Source organism: Lycium ferocissimum, chromosome 7 (assembly GCF_029784015.1).
Source record: "Lycium ferocissimum isolate CSIRO_LF1 chromosome 7, AGI_CSIRO_Lferr_CH_V1, whole genome shotgun sequence".
NCBI lineage: Eukaryota > Viridiplantae > Streptophyta > Magnoliopsida > Solanales > Solanaceae > Lycium > Lycium ferocissimum.
Genome location: NC_081348.1, coordinates 28,315,146 through 28,337,069, shown reverse-complemented (window position 1 = coordinate 28,337,069; position 21,924 = coordinate 28,315,146). Strand labels below are relative to the sequence as shown.

At 38.4% G+C, this 21,924-nt stretch overlaps 1 long non-coding RNA gene across 2 annotated transcripts; it reads right to left on the bottom strand.

Moving 5' to 3' along the window:
- Nucleotides 1-231: 231 nt before the first annotated feature.
- Nucleotides 232-2,340, bottom strand: LOC132062678 (uncharacterized). 2 transcript variants are annotated; one of them, XR_009416227.1, is made up of 3 exons: nt 1,810-2,327; nt 1,397-1,453; nt 232-285 (listed from the first exon to the last, which is right to left on the bottom strand). It is a non-coding gene; the product is annotated as an uncharacterized LOC132062678 (long non-coding RNA). The 2 variants fall into 2 exon arrangements; XR_009416226.1 differs by lacking the exon at nt 232-285 and having other exon boundaries at nt 1,016-1,453; nt 1,810-2,340.
- Nucleotides 2,341-21,924: the final 19,584 nt, after the last annotated feature.

Below are 21,924 nucleotides of genomic sequence, written 5' to 3'. Positions count from 1 at the left end.
CTAGGGCCGACAAGGCCACAACCAAGAAAGACAACTACTCGAAGGCCGCAAGGCCAAACACAATACCCGTACACTCGACCGATAGTCCGTAAGCCTCTAAGAGCACTAATATGCATCGGTGCCGGGACAAGTTGGCCCCGACGTACCCATAGCCATACTCTCTATATATATATGCACGCATCCTATTTAATAACTCGACCAACAACTCCGGAGAGAATGGAGTGCGAACATCCCGCCTAACTTTGGTATCCTATTGAGAAATGTACAACAATCCGTCTACCATACCTGTGGGTATGATCACAGCGCACAAAATGCGTCAGTACGAAAGATGTACCGAGTATGTGAGGCAGTAAGCATAAACGTAACATAAGCATAAGAGATACAAATAACATGGGAAAAGATGTAGAGACAACCTGAAACTCTGTACGAGGCCACTGAGGGCGACCATAATCATGACATAAATGTAAACGCATGCATTCGTAAAATCATTCCTCATCGTGGAGGCATATATCATATCATATAACAATAATAAATCCCTCACAGGGTGAGCTCATCATCATAACATCATCTCTCGCCCAACCGATCGCTGGGTACGCAATTACGTGCCTCCGCCGCCTACAACACGACTCGGTAAAGAAAGAAATACATCCGTCGCCACAACACTGCTCGGTAAAGAAAGAAACATGTCTAGGTGCACATATAAGTGCCTACCCTACGACTTAATTATAAGCGGCTCGGTAATGAAAATAAATACATATATATATAAGTGCAATGAAAGACTGACCTCAGAAGAAATATCATGGAAAGAGTTGGGGTGACCTATCGTCGTTATCCTCCGACTATCATTATTGTCGCTACGTTTATCATTATTTGATCATTAGGCCAAAGAAGTAAAAGTACAAGGAAACATCTTGTTATGAATTATTCATGGAGCCACAGTCTCTTATGAAATATGATCGACAAAACTTTATCAAAAAGAGTGTGCCAACGAGAGGTTAGTCACCTTAGAGCAATAGACAAGAAGATAAGGATTAACTTAATTAAAGGAAGTACAATTAACTCAACTTTGATGTGAAGAGTACCATAACTAATATCATTCTTCATTCGATAAACAAGAGGGATACGAAATGTGAAAGGTACTTCAATACAAGCTATTCATGAGAAAAGGGTAAGCTTAACCATTTTGGGGACATAATCAACACAAGTTGAACGGAAAGTCTTTTAATCGATGGCTAAAAGGAGATGTGGACCATAATTTGGTACAAGTCATAGATGAAGTATGTGTCAGCTCAATTATCATGGAACGCGATCGATCCAAGTTAACGGAACAAATTTTTCAATGAAAGGTCATTTGAAATCTAGTCATGCCACAAAGAGAATAGAAAGCCCTACATACCTCGTCAATGGAGTTATATATGTTTCCCGAGTCCTCGAGCGCCTTATGAACGATTTCCTACATAATACGGACTATTCAAGATCAAAACCAAGGTCATAGCTTATAGAAATCTTCAGTTAGACATTAAATCGAGCAACTCGTGCGGGCGTGAATTTATAGGCCTTTTGTAGCGTAATGTCCTAGTAAAACGCTACCAAATTCTACTTTTCTACTCCTCCTCATCAATACAATCCAATCCATATCAACACAGCTCCAAACAACACGTTAAAACCACATAAAACAGCCCAACTATCAAGCCAAGTCCATAAGAGTTCACAAGAATTGTCAAAGCTTATTCTATGGGGTTTTCACCAAATTTCTAGGTTTAATTACTTGTAGAAGTTCAAAGAGATCAAAAGGAAGTTAAAATATACCTTAGATGATCAAAATCACTTCAAACTCCAAGTTACTTCAAGGTGAAGTTCTTATCCGAAAAGCAAATTAGCGAACAAATCACAATTCCATAATTGCCATGGTTTTCTCCATGTTGAAGTTGTTTGATTTGCTTTTAGGAGTGTTTGTGATTGATGGGAGAAGGTTTGAGAATATTGCTTAGGGTTTGCTGGTCCTTTTATGGTGAAGAAAATGAAGGAAATTTCGTCCAAGGTATGTATATATATAGGGGCAAAATAAAGGCACCGACTATGTTCACTGTTCACGCAGCAGTTTGCGTCCTTGGACGAAAACGCGAATATCTTTCTACTCCGATGTCGTATTGATGAACGGTAAAATGTGCTGGAAAGTAGACTTGTAGACCTTCGATTTGGTAGGTGGATCACCCCGTAACTCCAAGTAGATTGAGATAAAAGCTCCGAGACATCTGACCCAAATTTCAGTGAAATTTACAAACTTAACTTGCGATGCTCTTTGTCAACTTTCGTATTACAACTCGTTTGACTTCCAAACTTAACAAGAGACCATTATAATATTCAAATACTTTATATCATTACTTTCTTAGCATGTGGAGCACTCCTAATCTCACCCAAAAGTACAAGTTATCGTATCCCCAACTTGCCGACTTTTGATGAAACTCATGCTTTTTTTGATTCATTCACCCTCCAAATCTTCCGCCACTTACTAATATTATTTATAGATTCTTGTAACCATTTTTATTAATAAAATAAATCCCTTTTATCCTCAACATAATTTCTTTTTGAACTTACGTCGACTAATTCATGATGCGACTTTAACGTGTGAAAATCCGAGGTGTAACAGCAATGAATTAGCAAACTGAGATGCCACAGCTTCTATTTCTACTACTATCTTTTTTCTATTTTAGACAGTCAATTGATTTATTCAGGTAGAAAGGTGATTCAATACTTTCTTTACGTACTCAACACATTATTGATATTATATTCTAAAAGCCGAAGTTGCAAATGCGAAATGGAAAATGCTGAACAATCTCCACGAAAGAAGAGGGTACCAAGGATTTTATATGAGCATTAATGGTCCAAGAATCAAACACCTTTCTTTTGCAGATGATACAATTCTATTCTGCAATGGTGGTAAGAGGACTTTGGATATGATCTTTGAAAGAGTTGGTTTTTGTTATGTGATAGAAAACTCATTTGCCAATTTTAGTTAGATGACTTTCTATTACTTGGAGCCAAATAATGCTCAATTACTTTGAGCCAAAGAATACTTGGAGCCAAAAGATGCATTGCTTGGAGCTAAAGGATGCTAAGATGTGGAGGGTAATTGAAATGCCCATATATCACACTTAGAGCCCAAGTCATTGTTTGCCTATAAAAGAAGAGGCAATTCTTCTTTGTTCATCATCCCAAAAAAATCATATAATACATTGTAGTGAGTAGAGAGTTGATAGAACAATTCTCTTAGGTGTAATTGGGAAATGTCCCATTCCTTTGTTAATAATATAAAGACAACTGTTCTCTGGTGGACATAGGATCATTTTGATCCGAACCATGTTAAATTGTGTTCTTTCTTTTACGTTTCAGCTAATAATTGGTATCAGAGCGCTAGGGCTCTTTGACGATCGAAGGAGGAAGAACAAGCAAAAATAAGTTCCATGAAGTTTGAAATCGATAGATTCCTTTGGACGCAACAACTTCAATATCTGGAAGATCCAGATGACGGCGTTCATGCCGGAGGAAAGGTTCAATCCATGCTATTAACGAAAGTATCCGATGGTGTCGACTTTCGACGAGGAGAAGATTGGAGGATGCGTCATTGGTGTAATCCGACATCAACTGCGACCTAACATGCTTTGTGAAGTGCGTACGAGTACGCAAGTAGAGACGACGAAGTTATGGGACAAGCTTGACGCTTTACCAGGACCGATCGGTGACAACAAGGATATTGTTATAACGGCGTCTTCACACATTTAAGATAGGGTCAGGTACTTCATTAGAAGATCATTTAGATGCGTTCAATAAACTTGTCATGGACTTACATATTGCAAGAATTAAAAAGGACAAGGAGACGCTTGCATGTGCTTTGCTATTTTCAATGACTTCAGGATATCACGATATTGAGAATTCAATGATGTACAACAAGGAGCCTATCAACCTTGAGCAAGTGCGGAAATCACTTAACTCTAGTGATGTGAGGAGGCATTTTGAAGGAGACAGAGATGATCAGACAAGTGGGCTCCTTGTGAGAGGTCGGACTAGCCAATAGCGAAGGAGCAAAGTAAAGCATAGATCAAAGTCTCTTGTGAACAAGAAGAATGCAGATTGTTGGGGTTGCGCCAAGAAGGGGCACTTTGAACGAGATTGCCCAACGTCGAAGTCCAAGAAAAAGGCGACTGCATCCACAGTTGAACATGTGCATGATTATGATAATGATTATATACTTACAACATCAAGCAATAATGAAACTTATAGAAACAAATAGGTGTTAGACTCTGCTTGTACTCTGCATATGACGTTTCGAAGAGAATGGTTTAGCAACTATGAGAAAAGTGGAGGAACCGTAGTAATGGGCAATAATGTAACTTGTGCAATAGTTGGCATTGGCTTAGTTCGGGTTCGCTGCCATGATGGAGCTGTGAGGACTATTACAGAAGTTCGTCATGTTTCTGATATGAAGAAGAATTTGATCTCTCTGGGTACTCTAGATGAACAAGGCTACAAGTACATGAGCGAAGCAGGAACTATGAAGGTGACTAATGGTTCTTTAGTCATCCTAAAAGGCAAGCTGGAGGATGGCTTTTGCACATTGGAAGGAAGCACCATTGTTGTCTCCATAAATGAATCTACAGTGCAGTTATTTAATGATGACAAGGCAAGATTATGGCACATGAGATTGGGGTCATATGAGCGCACGTGGACTAGATATGTTGAGCAACCGTAACCTTTTGAAAGGTGAGAAGATCAGCACACTTGAATTTTGTGAGCCTTTGCGTTTTAGGGAAGCAGAAGAATGTCAACTTTAGCACTGGCAAGCATAAGACAGGAGGGGTGCTAGACTACATCCATTCAGATTTATAAGGTCCTTCTAAACTTCCGTCAAAGGGCAAAAAGAGGTATCTTCTCACTTTTATTGATGATTTCTCACGAAAGGTTAGGGTGTGTTTTTTGAAGGAAAAAAGTGATGCTTTTGAAGCATTTAAAGAGCGGAAGATTTTGGTTGAGAATCAAATGGAGCGAAAAATCAAATATCTTCGCATCGACAGTGGCTTGGAGTTTTGCAGCGAAGAGTTTAATGATTTCTACAAGGTTCATGGGATCTCAAGACATAGGGACCGTCTGTGTGCACACCCCACAGAATAGAGTGCTTGAGAGAGGATGAACATAAATCTTCTTGAAAAGGCTCGTTATATGCTCCTACAAGCCAAAATGTTCAAAGTATTTTGGGCTGAAACAGTTCACACTACTGGTCATATTGTCAATCGATCTACAGCATCGGCGATTGACTTTAAGACTTTGAATGAGGTATGGTCAGGTGAACCCTCAACTATTCATACTTACGAGTATTTGGGTGTCCAGCTTATTATCATGTTAACGAAGGAAAGCTTGAACCAAGGGATAAAAAGGCCATATTCGTAGGGAATGTGGATGGAGTAAAAGGGTACAAACTTTGGTGTTTGTCTTTAGTTAGTAGAGATGTCACCTTTGATGAATCTTCTATACTTGATCCCCGTAAAGTTTCCATATCAGGAAAAAAGGATCAAGAGACTCAGGTGAAAGATGAGTCAAAAGATATAGATCTTGAAGAACTTGCTGTCAATGAACCATACATAATTACGAAGGGAAGGGAGAAGAGGCAGATACGAAGACCGGAACGCCTTATAGATCAAGCAAACCTGATTGCATATGCATTCGTAGTTGCAAAAGAAGAGATTAAGGATCCGAAGCCCTCATCGTATATTGAAGCAACTTCTTACAAGGATGCTGCACAATGGTGGTTAGCCATGAAGAGATGGAGCCTCTTCACAAGAATCATACATGGGTCTTAGTGAAAAGGCAAAAGGGGAAGAGGACACTTGGATGCAAATGGGTCTACAGAAAGAAAGAGGGAATTCTTGAAGTGGAAGATGCTAGGTTCAAGGCGAGATTGGTTGCAAAGGGTTTCAGTAAAAAGGAATGAATTGACTACAATGAGATTTTCTCTCCAGTCGTGAAACATAGCTCAATTCGTATGCTACTAGCATTGGTTGCATAATTTGACTTGGAGCTACAATAACTTGATGTCAAAACTGCTTTTTTACGTGGTGATCTAAATGAGACAATCTATATAGATCAGCCTAAATGTTTTCTGGCTGAGGGAAAATAAGATCATGTATGCCAACTGAAGAAGTCTTTGTATGGTTTGAAGCAATCCCCTAGAAAGTGGTACAAGAGGTTTGATGCATTTATGACTACACATAAATTCTCAAGGAGTGCATTTGATAGCTGCGTGTATCACAAGAAGATGTCTGGTAACTCAATGCTTTATTTACTATTGTATGTTGATGATATGCTTATTACTGCTAACAGCATTACAGAGATAAATGCTTTGAAGATACTGTTGAGTAAGGAATTTGACATGAGTGATTTGGGAGCTGCAAAGAAAATCCTTGGTATGGAGATTTCAAGAGAAAACAGTGTTGTACATCTTTCTCAGAAGAGGTACATCGAAAGTATGCATACGTGCAAACCTGTAAGTACACCGTTAGCTTCTCATTTTAAGCTTTTAGAGTTACATATTGCCTCAGTCTTAGGATGAGGTGGAGTATATGTCAAGCATTATGTATGCTATGATATGTACACGTCCTGATATTGCTCAATCTGTAAGTGTGGTAAGCAGATACATGTCCAACCCAGGAAAGAAGCATTGGGAAGCTGTCAAATGGATATATATTGAGATATCTCAAGGGAGCTTCTGATATTGGTCTGACCTTTTGAAAAGGTGATGAAGGTATTTCAATTCTCGGTTATGTGGATTCTGACTATGCAGGGGATCTTGACAGAAAGAGGTCCACAACTGGATACATCTTTACTCTTGTTGGTAGTGCCGTTAGTTGGAAGTCGATTCTGCAGTTGATTGTTGCTTTGTCTACAGCAGAAGTAGAATACATGGAAGTAGCGGAGGCAGTGAAAGAAGCTATCTGGTTGAAAGGTTTGGTGGCGGAATTGAGTTTGGTTCAGCATGAATCAACTCTAAGATGGGATAGTCAGAGTGCTATTCACCTGATTAGAAATCAGAGATTTCATGAACGTACTAAACACATTGATGTCAGATTCCATTTTATTCAAGATGTTGTTAAAGAGGGCACTATCAAGGTCGTGAAAGTTATCACAAACTATAACACTACAGACATATTGACCAAGATAGTCCCACTGGCTAAGTTTGCACACTACAAGGACTTGGCGGGAGTACGCATCAACTGATGCAACTGCGGAACAATTGTTAGGTGGCGGTGGTATGTTCAACAATGGTTTGATTCTTCTTGTTTCTTACAACGGGGTTGCCCAGTAAGATTAGAAGTTTGGGCCAAAGTTGTTCATACGCATGCTCGGAACGCAAACCAAGGTGGAGATTGAAAGAGTTGGTTTTTGTTACGTGATAGAAAACTCATGTGCCAATTTTAGTTGGATGACTTTCTATTACTTAGAGCCAAAGAATGCTCAATTACTTTGAGCCAAAGGATACTTCGAGCTAGATGATGCATTGCTTGAAGCCAAAGGATGCTAAGATGTGGAGGATAATTGAAATGCCCATGTAGCACACTTGTAGCCCAAGTCATTGTTTGCCTATAAAAAAGAAGAGGCAATTCTTCTTTGTTCATCATCCCAAAAAAATCATACAATACATTGTAGTGAGTAGAGAGTTGAGAGAACAATTCTCTTAGGTATAATTGGGAAATCTGTCCTTTCTTTGTTAACAACATAAAGACAACTATTCTCTGGTAGACGTAGGATCATTTTGATCCGAAACATGTTAAATCTTGTGTTGTTTCTTTTACGTTTCCGCTAACAATCTTAAAAACTCTTGCTACTTATGAAGAAGTAACTGGCCAACTCATCAATAAAGATAAAGAGTTGTTTTGTAGTTGCTAATAACACTAACGCTGTTACAATTAACAGGCTCAAGGCTATAACAGATATGAATCATCAATACTTCCCCTCAAGTACCTTGGTGTACCCTCTCATCTCAGGCAAGAAGAAGATTTCTCACTATTTCGATACTGTCAACAAGATCATTAATGGAATTAAAGGATGGCACACAAAATTCCTATCCACAAGAGGAAGAGCTATTTTGATTAGACATATGCTACTAGCCTTACCAATCCATCTTCTTGTTGCTACAAACCCTCGTATGGGTACTATTGAGGTCATTTAAAAGTAACAACAAGGTTCTTTTGGTCAAGACCAAATACAGGGAGTAAGCATCGTGGGTTGCATGGACCAATCTTTGCTACCCCTGCACTGAAGTAGGATCTAACTTCAGTAAGTCTCTCAGATATTTGTCATAGAATACATTGAAATTAATAAGTCGGCTGCTATGTGGACGAAATTTTATGGGCAAACTAAATTGTCACGCGCCTTTTGGCGATTGCACCCAAGACAACTTCTAACTTTCTCTTCATTCTATATCCGTTGTTCTTCCTTTTTATTATGCACATATTTTTAAATTTGTATTTTCTTGCAATAATTGTATTTTAGTCATTATAACAAAAGAATAACTTATCAGCCCCTTTTTTACCACAAACACATTAACTGCTTATTATTTTAGCTCTTTTATCTGCTTATTTATAAAATTAATTTAAGCACTTAAGCTTAGGGGTGGGCATGGTATGGTATATACCGATTACCATACTGAAATCGAAATTTTTTATATCGGGATTTTGGTACTATGGTATTTGGTGTGCATTTTTAAAACGTTCGGTATTCGGTATTTGTAAATAATATACCGAAATACTGAATACCATACCGAAGTATATAGTTACATATACAAGTCATATATATTAGTATTTTAATACTAACAAATATATAAACAAGTATTAGTACAAAATTAATTGTTTAAACGTTGGAATTTTGATTAATCTATGTTAATTGAAATGCCCTTTTGTGTAATTGATTTACAAAGGGGATTAATTGTGCTTCTTTTGAATATATTTATATGTGTAAGGTATTGATACAATATAATTGAGACGTTTCTTGAATAGCCGAAGTCGTAATTATCTATTATATAAGTCTATGTAGGTCGAAGTCAAACAAATTATGGTTACTGATTTACCGTACCGAAAATACCGAAATTAAAGTTAAAAATACCAAATCATATCGAATTAATTTGGGATGATAATAGTATAGTATTTTTAATAATTGAAAACCGAAATTACCATACTGACAACACGGTACCATGCCCACGACTAAAGCCTATCAATCCAAACAGGCTAAACATTTTATTATACTCTAGTTCCTAATTGTTACCTCATCACTTGTATTTGGCCTTTCCACCTTCTTCGGTAAGAGTTTTCTTCAGTTCGGCCCCCTTCTTGCTTTATTTGTTTATACATGACGTTAACATTATCTTTCCGCTAGTATTTTCTCTTGTTTGTTCCTCTGTTTTCTTTTCCTTCTTTTCTGTGTATTTCATCTTCTTCGTCTCCATTAGATAGTTTACAATTTCTCTGTTGTTGGTGTTGTATGTCAGCTTTTCCGCCTTCCTGCTTTTCTTTCTTCTTTTCATGTATAAATGAAATATTGTACTGTGGGTTGTATCTAGAGAATTTGTTGGAAGTTAAAATGATTTAGATGGCTCTCACTTCAGCTTGAGTTTGTCTCAGTCCAATTCTTTCTGCACGCAGATTTTTGTATTGTTAACTCCTTAAGATAAACTGTTTGAGCAATAGGTGTTTGATAAATATCCTGAAAGATATGGTTTTCAATTCAGCTTCTAGATTTTGCTTCCTCGTAGCTTGAGTTTGGGTCACGTGAGCACATGGTCTTTCGTAAAACAGCTTCTCTATCTCCATGAGGTAGGTATAAGGTCTGCGTACACTCTACCTCTCCAGACCCGACCTGTGAGATTACACTGGGTATGTTGTTGTTGAAGCTTGAGTTTGGTTTGATCAAAGTAGCAATATGTCTCAAATTGATCACATCAAAGAATGACGGTCTAGGGTAGAAGTCGTAATCTTCACCAATTTTGTGTTTGTGTTCTAGGGGTGATACATTCATATTGGGAAGGCGTTTGTTTTTCCTGCCTAGTTTTTCAAGTTTAGGCAAACTTTGTTAAACCTGACAAGCTTCTTTTTTGGGACTGTTAGTTCGTCCCTGTCAAAATTTTATTTAGCATCAACGAGTAATTTAAGAAAATTTCATATTTTTAAACATCACCTATTTAACAAATTGTGAGAAGCTGCTCATTCCCATTTAGTAACATCACGATTGGTGTAAATTAGACTTCTTTCCTAGTATTTTTTATTTTTATTTTAATGTAATGTTATGTTTCTTGAGGTCTTTGTTTGCATTGAGTTTTTTCACTTGGATCACTTCAAGAAAGTGTTGACAAATGATGTAGTTGCTTCATCTCTTCCATCCAGACACTTGAATCGTGATTGTGGAAGGGAGGACTCCTCTCCCTGCCTTTCCTGCATGGTTTCGGTCACATTTTATAACATAAAGGTAAGAAAGTCATTCAATTATCTATGCTTCATAATATAAAGTCACGTTGCTGCTGTTGGTTAAATAAGTTAATGCCTGCAGTGCGTAAACTTGGTTCAGCAACCTAATTTGAATCAAGAAACAAATGGAAGAGCAAAATGTCTTTTTTTTTCCCCTCACTTTGGCAGTTCAGATTTATTGAAGCTTATTGAAATGTGTAGTACAAAGTGGAATAAATTACAGAATGAAATTAGAAACTGGAAACTCTAGAATTTGTTGCTTGACATGACTACACATGAACACATGAACTGGCTTTTATCTTCTTTATGATGGTACTCGATAGTAAAGTCCTTCTATCTTGATCACCTTAAGATTTGCAAGTTTCTTGAGCTTTCTCAATTCTCCTCCTTCTATTGAGACATCCTTGAGATTTATCTTGGTGAGCTTCGAAGGGAAGGAATTGGACAAATTGTCTGGGAGTTCAAATTTACCACAATGAATCTTCAATGATTGAAGATGTTTCAAATGGTAAAGTTTCTCAAGAAACTTCTTCCAGCTTCTACCTTTTTCTCCCTCTAGTCCTAACATTGTCAACATGGGGAATTTACCGGTACAAATAAGATGCTTAAGGTTGTCACCAGCACGTACCAAAGTGAGTGTCTGTAGATTCATAAGACTTGGACAAGGAGGAAGACCAGTTATGGGGAGACCTGACACATAAAAATGTCGTAGTTCTGTCATCTTCCAAAATCCATCTGGGATTGTTCTCCAAAACCTTCCTTTCATATAAAGTGTTTGTAGATGCTGAAGGTTAGACAGAGAAGGAGGAGAGGCATACTCTGTGGGAACACTTAACCTTAGATACCTCAGATAGACAAGTGGGTTTATCAGCTTGGCTGGCATACAACGAACATTACTATACCCGAGGTCCAACACCTTGATCAACTTGAAACTTTTGTGAAGTTTCTTCCAACGAGATCTTCCTAGTTTGCAATTAGAATCATAGCACAGGAAGGACCGGGTGCAACAAAATTTTCTAACACTTGGAGCAATGTAGTGGGTGTCACTATGGATAGAAATTCTTCGTGGCTTATTTGGTAATTTCGTAGCAATGGTTTTATAGACTTCAAAGAACCTTCCTTGCGTGCCCTCAACGATGCAAAGATCTCGTAGAAGATCATGGATTTGACAAGTTTTGACCCTGCCATCACTCCCTCTACTGACCAGTTGGACTAGACTTCGAGCAATGAGTTCTTCCAAGTAATCCTCCGCCATATCTTCCATCTTCCTATTGTTCTCATTTTGTACAAAGCCCTCAGCTATCCACAGTTGCATTATCTGCTTGGCAGGGATATTAAAGCCCTCTGGGTAAACACCAAAGTAGAGAAAACATGATTTTAAGTGAGGTGGTAGGTCATCGTAACTTAGGGATAGGATGTCCGAGCATCTGGTGGGATCCTTGATGAGGTGCCAATTTACGTGTTCAACTATATTGGACCACGAACGCAACGTCTTCTTCGTTAAGAGGACACCTGCTAGTGTCAAAATCGCCAGTGGTAAGCCGTTGCAATCTTTGCACATTCTCCTTCCTAGCTCCACCATATCCTCTGGGAATGTTTCACCTCGGAAAACCCTCTTGGAGAAGAGTTGCCAACTTTCTGCTTCTTCCATGGATGGAAGACGAAACGGCGCTGTAGAGCTTGCATATGTAGCGATGTCGATGTTGCGGCTAGTCAATAGAATCTTGCTTCCATTTCTGTCGTCTGGAAAACATGCCCTTAAATTCTCCCAATCTTTAACCCTCCATATGTCATCTAGTACGATGAAATATCTTCGCCCTCCGAGGGATTGCCTTAATTTTTCTTTCAACTTTTGGTCCTCCAATTCCTGATCTGTTGGCGTGATATCTGTCACCTGTACCAGAAGATCAAGTACAAGATTTCTGATGTTATATTCTCGAGAAACATGATGCCACGCACAACAGGAGAAGTGATCTCTCAATTGGGGGTCTTTGAAGACCTTTAATGCAAGAGTAGTCTTTCCCAAACCAGCCATGCCGATGATGGAAATAACATCAAGCTTCCTTTCATCAAGCAAGTGATCGACTAGTTGCCACGCGTAGTTGTTGAACCCCACCACGTCCACCTCTTCTACTTCAATTCTGCGTCTTCTCAGCTCGGCTATTGACTGAGAATCATCGACATTTTCAGCCAAGTTAATGCCTAGTTGCTCTTTGTTCCGATAGATGTCATCAATCTGCCTCTTGATGCTCTCAATCTTAGACACAACTTTGTTGATGGTTGCTACATGGTCAGGACCATGAACAATCTTTCCGATGAAGTTCTGCTGCTGCTGCCTTAAGCGCTTGACCAGGTATGTGTCAATGGCGTCCTCCGCCTCTTCAGCAGCTTCTCGGATTTGTTCCACCAACGCTTGAACAATGCCATCGTTCCTTTTCTTCGCAGTCTCCTCGAGGAATATTTTCATGAGTTGTAGCCATGAAACCATGGACTTGACTTGGCCCGCTACCTCAGAAAGTATGGTTGCTTGTTCGAGGAGCAGCTGTGGAATAGTTTTCAGGAGTAGAGATACCAGAGCGTCCGCCATTATATGTGTTGCCTTCCAAGAATGAGACTTATAATTTGATCTGTCTCAAGCTATGCTACTTTTTGTTTTTGGTTGTTGATACATTACGCTAACATATTGACACTTATATAGTTGTCAAGATCTCAGTTCCACTACTTTCAGTTATGAACCGACAATCTGAATAATTGACTATCAATTAATTTGAGTCATTACTTTGAGATCCAAATGAAAAATTTGATAGTTGACTGTCAATATTTGATAATAAAGAATCAGTCAATACAGAGACTTTCATATGCTTTGGCAATGTGAACATGAATAACTGAGATTGGATGGGCATTGTCAATAATGTTAGGCAAAGTTGTACTAAGAAAGTTTTTGCAATTAAAATATGAAGTCCTTGTTATATATTCACCGCCCGTGGAATCATCCGCAGAGTAGTTGGGTCAACAACGTGAGACTCTCTGAGCTTGCAATTTAAGAGTTTTATCTAGTTTTAACCAATCGTGCAAATTGAAATTAAAGGATATTTAAATTAACTAAGTATGATATTACTACCTAGCACAAAAAATAGGAAAAATAGTTTGATTGAGGATTAGAAAGGTGAAAAAGAGAGAATAAATCGGCATGAAATGATGAATTACATATGCAGTGCAGGTTTCAATTGTATCCATATTGGTATTTTGCTTGGTAGGGATAAAGTACGAAGAAAAGATAGATTAGTTTACCCTATCAATGATAGCTAGGGGTGTACATAGGTTGGTTTGGTTCAAGCTTTTCATTTTTCAAACCAAATCAACTATGTCGGTTTTATAAATTTATAAATCAAATCAAACCAATAAAAGTCGATTGTTCGGTTTGATTCGTCTGTTCATTAAGGTCTTTACCCCACAAAACCGGTAAATAGTACTTGTAAAATGTAAACTTTCTATTTTGAAATAAGGTCATCATATACACACTTAAAATTAACAGTACTTCTTAGAAAAAATGGTTTGAGCGATGTTACTTTCAAATCTGACTCACTTAATACTGGTAGTTGACAAGTATTAATCATTCTAACTAACGACCTTTTATCTTATTCTTATACGATCGTTGAACTACTAAATTAATAAGTGAAGTAGTTGTCACAGTTGGCTCAAACATGGACAAATTAACAGCTTTCGTTGGAAAAAAAAAAAAGAAAGGATAGAAAAAAGAGTAGGAATAATCATGTGAGCTAGCTCTGCTCTTATCGTCATGTTTAAGAAAGCAAAACTGAAGAAAAGATTCCTATAAACAAGAAGAAATTGCAGGGTTTGTCCTTCAAATGGGCTGATCTTTAATTTTTGTCCTTCAAATGGAAGTAATTGCACGGTTTACCCTTCAAATGGACTGGTGTTTAATTTTTGGGCAAAAAACATATATCTACATAGTAAGAAGGTATGTTTACAGAACACGACGATACTTTTCGGTTTACAAAATATATCAATAGATTTGTTACAAAATCTATACGAATCAGATAAATTAAGAAAAAACAAATAAAACACATTAAATAATTTGCTTTCCTTATTTTATTCACTTTTCTCTCTCTATTCAAAATTAAGAGATATTGTTCCTTGATTTTCTCCAACTTTTGTTTTTTTATTTCATCCACTTTTCTCTCCCCATTCAAAATTAAGAGATATTGTTCCCTAATTTTCTCCAACTTTTACTCAAAAATTCCATCCTAATCAGTAATTTTTATGTACAAATTTCATACACCAGAAAACATATATGTATAAATTTTGTATGCAATATGTATAATTGTATATTCAAAATTCAGCGAATAAATTCAAATAAGGGAATTTTACACTCTATGTTAGTTAGGGTAAAATATTTACCCGGTTTAGCCCCTTTTTTATATTTTACTTATGTTAGCCGCCGAAGAACCCTTAGACTGATCGGAGAACGCCGATCAATGCCGTAACTCCAGCAAGGAACAAATCACCTGAGTAATCGGTAAGTAATAGAAAACGGCGGAGGTAGAATATGGCCGGAAAGTGAAGGTGAATAGAAGATTCTAGAGGTCGTCGCCGGCGTCCTCTTCGCTGTACGGCGCCGGATCTCCACCGGAGAAGTTTGTGTTCTTCATCTACCATCAGATCTACACCGTTCTACACCAGATCTCCCGTCGATGGTGGTTGCGTCGTCGCCAGATCTAGGGTTCCGGTAAGTGTTTAAACACCTCATATACACTATTATACACTTGTATACACTATTATACACTTTTATACGGTGTAGAAGTGTGTATAAACACCCTTTATACATTATGTATAAACCCCCTCATGTATAAACACCTCTTGTAAAAGTTTATATAATATTGTATACTAGTCTTATACATTATTATACACTTTTATAAAAGGTGTATACATTGTCTCCAGTAGGTGTATAAAGTTGTATATTGTTATATAAAGGTGAATATTCAAGTTGGGCCATGAAATGTTGTCTTTTGTAGGTTTGTAATTTAAAATATGGGCTATGAATATGTAATTTTGACCCATAAATTATTTATAAGTGAAAATTTCCCTTCAAATAAATCACCAATAATATAAAATATTATTATAATTCTTATTTGAGAAAGGTAACAATACAAAAAATGATAATAGGCTAGATAACCTTTAAAATGAAATCTTCATCCGCTGCATCATCAATCTCCACATCTATTAGTTCTGCCCACCCTCAACTAATATTTGCACTGATTTTTATTTATATGTTTCAAAGAAAGAGAAGGGTAAAAAGTGTAAGAGCAATGACAGAAAATAGATAAAGTTGCTTCATAAACATAGTGCTATGAAATCTTTATCTTACCAATTTCAGACATAATTATCTGAAAAAATTATTTATGGCAATGTTATTTTTTATGAGAGTTGTTTTATTTATTTATATATTTTATGAAAAACCACTACAATATGAAAACATGTTAACATAAAGTATAAATATCATTACATCAATAATACAAATCATAATCTATAGCAAAAATACTTTTAAAACAATAAAAATCAAATTTCGGGGCTTACGCTTTTGCGCCGGGGACTTACACCCCAAATTCTAGGGCATACGCCCTATGGATCTACGCCTTTTATTTGAACCAGAAGCGTTTTTGATACACCCCGCCCCCCGACTCACCCTGGCTTGCCTCGACCGCCTTTGAAAACACTGCTATAAAGTATAAGCAATGCTAAGCCTTTCTTTTATCTGCCTACCCAGCAAAATCATTTGCACAATAACAGGGTCAATCAACCATGTGGTTCTCGATTTCAGCTAGCAAATATGAAACAATTTAATTTATATACACAGATAGGGTAAAACATATTTTCTTCTGACAAAATGAAAGGACGTTTAAAATACACATGCACTAGTACCTAGCACAATTATTTTGAGGATAATTCGTTTGAGATCATGTCATGTGTAAATGCAAGAAAAAGGAGAAAAAATGAACAAATATTTGTGTTAATGGTGAACGAAAATCTGCCTGAAGTGATAAATCATGTCATAAGTGTCACGACCCGACCAGAAGGCCATGACGGGTACCCGGAACTAACTACCGAGCACCACTTATGATGCTACTATCGTGCCCAACCTGTACGCATATAATCTCCAAGATAAAGCTTACTACGAATTGATCATAAACTATTCCGCAAGACATGCATGTATATATAAGTCCTCACGGCAACAAAGGAATAATATACCAAATATACACTAGAGGGTCACATAACATCAGCTACCCACACATATGTATCTACGAGCTTCTAACGGAGACACTAAAGTCATGAAGACGGGACAGGACCCCACCATACCCAAGTATGTACACAAAAGAACATATCAAAAACGTGACCTCCGCACAGGGAAGTGCTCGCAAGCCGATCCGGCTCCCCAGGAATTGGGTCGTCCTCCTGTCTACCTGTGGGCATGAGCACAGCGTCCATAAAAGAAAAGGACGTCAGTACGAACAATGTACTGAGTATGTAAGACATATATAGTAGCATAATAAAAAAGTACAGAAAGCATAATAAGAAGGATAACCGAAACTGCGTGCCTCTTGAGGCGGAGTCATGCATGCTCACTTTTACCGTTTAAAACATATCATACATGTGTACATAATCTATCTGAATCAATAACATCATTAGCTCGCGTCTGGGCCTCCCGCGTCCGGGGTAATCATCTCACGCCGTCCACTAGTGGTGTCATGCTCGTGCCGTGAAGACACGGTGTTATCCATATCCATAAGCCGCCCACCGAAGTGGTGTCATGCCCGGCCAACTAGTCCCGGTGTATCATCATTATGTACATAACATCAAGCATGCATGCGAGCTCAAGTAAAAGCTATAGCGCTATCGGAGTGACGTAAGATCGGGAACCTCCGATTACATTATGGAACATTATCATCGCCATGCCTCGCCTTGAAAGGACTAGTATCATGAGGTGAGGCAACAACAAGGAATGACATCAATGAAATCACAAACATAGAAACATCGGGCTCATGGACGCATAATTGTCATCATCATTATCATAAAACATATCACGTAAGAAGCTCTTAAGGATCTTTAACTTTCATGGCTTGAGATGTAAGAAGGTCATGGGAATGTAGAAAAGAATTTATAGTATAGAAGTCATGCCTTGAAGGAAGGGGACTAGCCTTACATACCTTTATATCTCCTTAACGATATCGGCTAAGCGCTCTCCTTCCGGCTCACAATTCTACATACAAAAGGGTTCGTACTAGAATCAGACAATTAGAAGTATACTTAAGCTTAAACTAAAGCGATTAAGGCTAATGAAAATTGGGCAGCATTTCCTTTGTTTCGACAACTTTTCCCCATATAATAAAATAAGTCCCAAACACCATAACAACACCCATAATATCGTAATACGTAAATTCCTTCGAGTTAGACATTATTCAACTTCCAAATGTACTTTCAAAATCCTCCATAACCATAACTATAATGCAACATCATGTTCATCATTTACATAATACTTCCTCAACATCGTTAGCGTCATTCGTAATAAGACTATACTCATATTACACCATGAATCATGACTCAAGCTATCTTTCAACTCAACATACCATTATTTGCATATTTGAGCTCATATTCCATATTCTTTTCCTAATTCAAGTTCTTCAACTACTCAATACCATCAATAATGTGAAACAATTGTAAAACTACTTTGATTATGTAGGGATGATCTTTGGATGGAAATACCCCTCTTGAGAAAAGCTCAACTTTAATACCAACGAGATTTTCAACTTCTATCAATCCTAGGAAGCATTCACACCGTGGGTTCCACCAACTTTTGATGTTTGATCCTTGATTTTTCCTTAGATATGTGTTAGCATGATATGGAGAGGGTTCTAGAGGTTTAGAGAATGTTGGAGAAGTGGAAAATGAGAAAAAAAAAAGGAAGGATCGTGTATATATAAAAATGGAATTCAGACCCGACCCAAAATCTATATTATACGGTCCGTATAATGGACAGGACATTTCCTCCAGAATGTCATCCCTCTCTGGAAGGGTTCTACGAACAGACATACGGGCTATATAAATTATACGGTCCGTATATATGACCGTACAATCCACAACTTTTTCGGATTTGTCCTCGTCGTTTTGTTTGGTCTCAAATCCTTATGGAACATTCTTGGCACTTGTCTAACGCTTCATTAACGATCTAAAGAACCTTATAACTCATCCTCAAAACCTTGCTAAATATCCGTTAGCTCAAAAACTATAAAATCTTCCCCAAACGCAACTTATACTTTGCTCTCTTGACGGACCTAGTTTCCCCAAGTCATATAACTCAAAAACTTATCGCACATACTTTAACGTCGCCGAATACCCTTTTATATTCGTGAGAGCTTCATGTTCGTCTTAAGTTTGTGCTAGTCTATTTACGACTCAACGACATAAAATTTCTGAGGTGTAACAATACTCTTCCCCCCTTAAGAACATTCGTCCTCGAATGTTAAATTCTCGGGAGTTCTACGTAAAATTTCGCCAGAGTTCCCCTGTAATTTGACACCACTATCCTGTCACAATAACCCAAAATAACATCGCTACACAGGGCTACAGCATCAACAATAAGAAACATGGCCACACACGACCCAAAAGCGATAAAGAAAAACATTTCACACCTGGGAATACTGGCGTTTCATCTTGAGTTTCCTCTGAAGGTGGAAATAAATGCGGATATTTGGACTTCATAGCTTCTTCTGCTTCCCAGGTCATTTCCTCTCTGTTATCATTCCTCCATAAAACTTTGACTGAGGCTACCTCTTTGTTTCTGAGTTTCCGCACTTGCCTATCTAGTATGGCAATAGGCATCTCTTCATAAGCCAATCTTTCGGTGACTTGGATGTCACTTGCGGGTACTATTTTGGTAGGATCTCCAACGCATTTACGGAGCATCGATACATGGAAGACTGGATGGACTAAGTTAAGATCTGGGGGTAAGTCTAATTCATAAGCTACTTGGCCCACTCTGCGTGCAATCTTGTAGGGTCCAATGTATCGAGGACTAAGCTTGCCTTTCTTACCAAATCTCATTATACCTTTCATTGGCGTCACTTTCAAAAATACCCAATCATTGGCTTGAAATTCCAAATTCCGTCGGCGATTATCCGCATAAGATTTTTAGCGACTTTGGGCTGCCAACAACCGGTCTCGGATAAGCTTAATCTTCTCAACTGCTTGCTGGATCAGTTCCGGGCCTATCAACTTTGTTTCCCCTACTTCAAACCATCTGATGGGCGATCTACATTTTCTCCCATATAAGGCCTCATACGGGGCCATCTGGATACTGGAATGATAGCTGTTATTATATGCAAATTCAATAAGTGGCAAATGATCCTCCCAATTACCTCCAAAGTCCAATGCACATGCCCGCAACATATCTTCTAAGGTTTGAATGGTGCGTTCACTTTGTCCATGGTCTCGTCGATGAAATGCGGTGCTAAATTTCCTGAGCGCCCAATCTTTTCTTGAAAGGATCTCCCTGCAATGTGAACTCGTGGCTCCTTCCACGGAATGATGGACACCTAAATGCCATGAAGTCGCACTATCTCTTTGAGATACAATTTGGTGTAGTCCTCCGCTGAATATGTAGATCTGACTGGCAGAAAATGTGCTGATTTCGTGAGTCTGTCAACAATCACCGCATGGAATCATACTTACGCCGAGAACGAGGTAAGCCTACAACAAAATCCATATTGATCTTCCCCACTTCCAGCCGGAATTTCCATTGCTTAAGAGCCCCGCCGATTTTTGGTGCTCAATTTTTATTTGTTGATAATTTGGACATCGAGCCACAAACCTCGCTATATCTCTTCATTCCTTCCCACTAATACATTAATTTGAGATCACGGTACATCTTTGTCGGCTCGGGTGAACGGAACAACGGTAATAATGAAGCTTCTTCCGAGCACCGACGATAATCCCTCAACATCCGGAACACATAGTCTGCTTCGATACCTGAGAATTCCACCTACAGAAATCTCAAATGGTGACTTCTCTTTTTGGGGAAGTGTATCTTTATAATAGCTTAATTTGGGATCTTCATACTGGCGCCTTTTTACTTCCGTATCTAGGGATGAAACAGTGGGGTTATGAACGGTAATTCCTGCATTGCCCGAATCCATTAAGCGAAACTAAAGGCTAAGCAATGTGAGCTCCACTGCTAACTTCTTTTCTCGGCGGGACATCACACCGACCGTCCATGGATTTACAGCCCAAGAGTACTTGCTACTACATTTGCTTTCCTGCGATGGTATGAATATTTACGTATCGTAGTCCTTGATAGCTCTAACACATCGCTCCCATCGTGCATTCAATTCCTTACGTTTGAAAATATATTAGAGACTTTTTGATCTGTATAAATATCCATGGACACCGTACAAATCGTACCTCCATATCTTTAAGTACGTGAACAATGCAACTAATTCAAGGTCGTGGGTCGGATAGCTTCTTACTCGTGCTTCCGCATGCCTAGAGGCATAGCCAATAACTCTTGTCTTTGCGTTAGTACGCCTTTGACCTAACCCGACAACGGAGTGCATCACGAGTCTGACACAACATAGCTTCTCGATCCTTTCGGAGGTGGGAGGGCGGTACAAGTCAACCTCGTCTTTCGACTCGCCGAAAGCTACGCTCACGTCGATCACCGAAATTTGACGGCTTCGTTAGCTTAGTCAACGGTCTTTGAATAGGGAAACCTTCCAAAAATCTTCCGTAGTAACTTTCGTTAATCAGGAAAGTACCAAACACGTGGGCGTTGTAGGCCTTGGCCAAGTCTTCACAAATCTTTTGAGTATCGACCCGAATACCGTCAGCTGAAATGATATGGCCTAGAAAAGTTACAGAATTCAGCCAGAACTCATATTTTGAAAATTTAGAATATAAGTTTCGAGCTCGGAGTACTCCAAGGACCGTACGCAGATGATCTGCATGCTCTGCCTCTGACTTGGAATATACCAGGATGTCATCGATGAACACAATTATGAATAAATCTAGAAAAGGCCTGAACACATCATTCATCAAGTTCATAAACACCGGAGTGTTAGTCGAGCCAAAACGACATCACCCGAAATTCATAATGACCATATCTAGTTCTCGAAAGCCGTCTTCGAATATCTTCTTTGACCTTCACTGTGGTACCACTCGACCTCGGATCTATCTTTGAAAATCACTTGGCTTTCCGCAATTGATCAAATAAATCATCGATTCTCGGAAGCGAATATTTATTCTTTATCGTCGCCCGATTTCCAGCACTATAATCAATACACATCCGTAAAGACCCATCTTTCTTTCTTACAAATAAGACGAGTGCTCTGATGGCGATTTAACT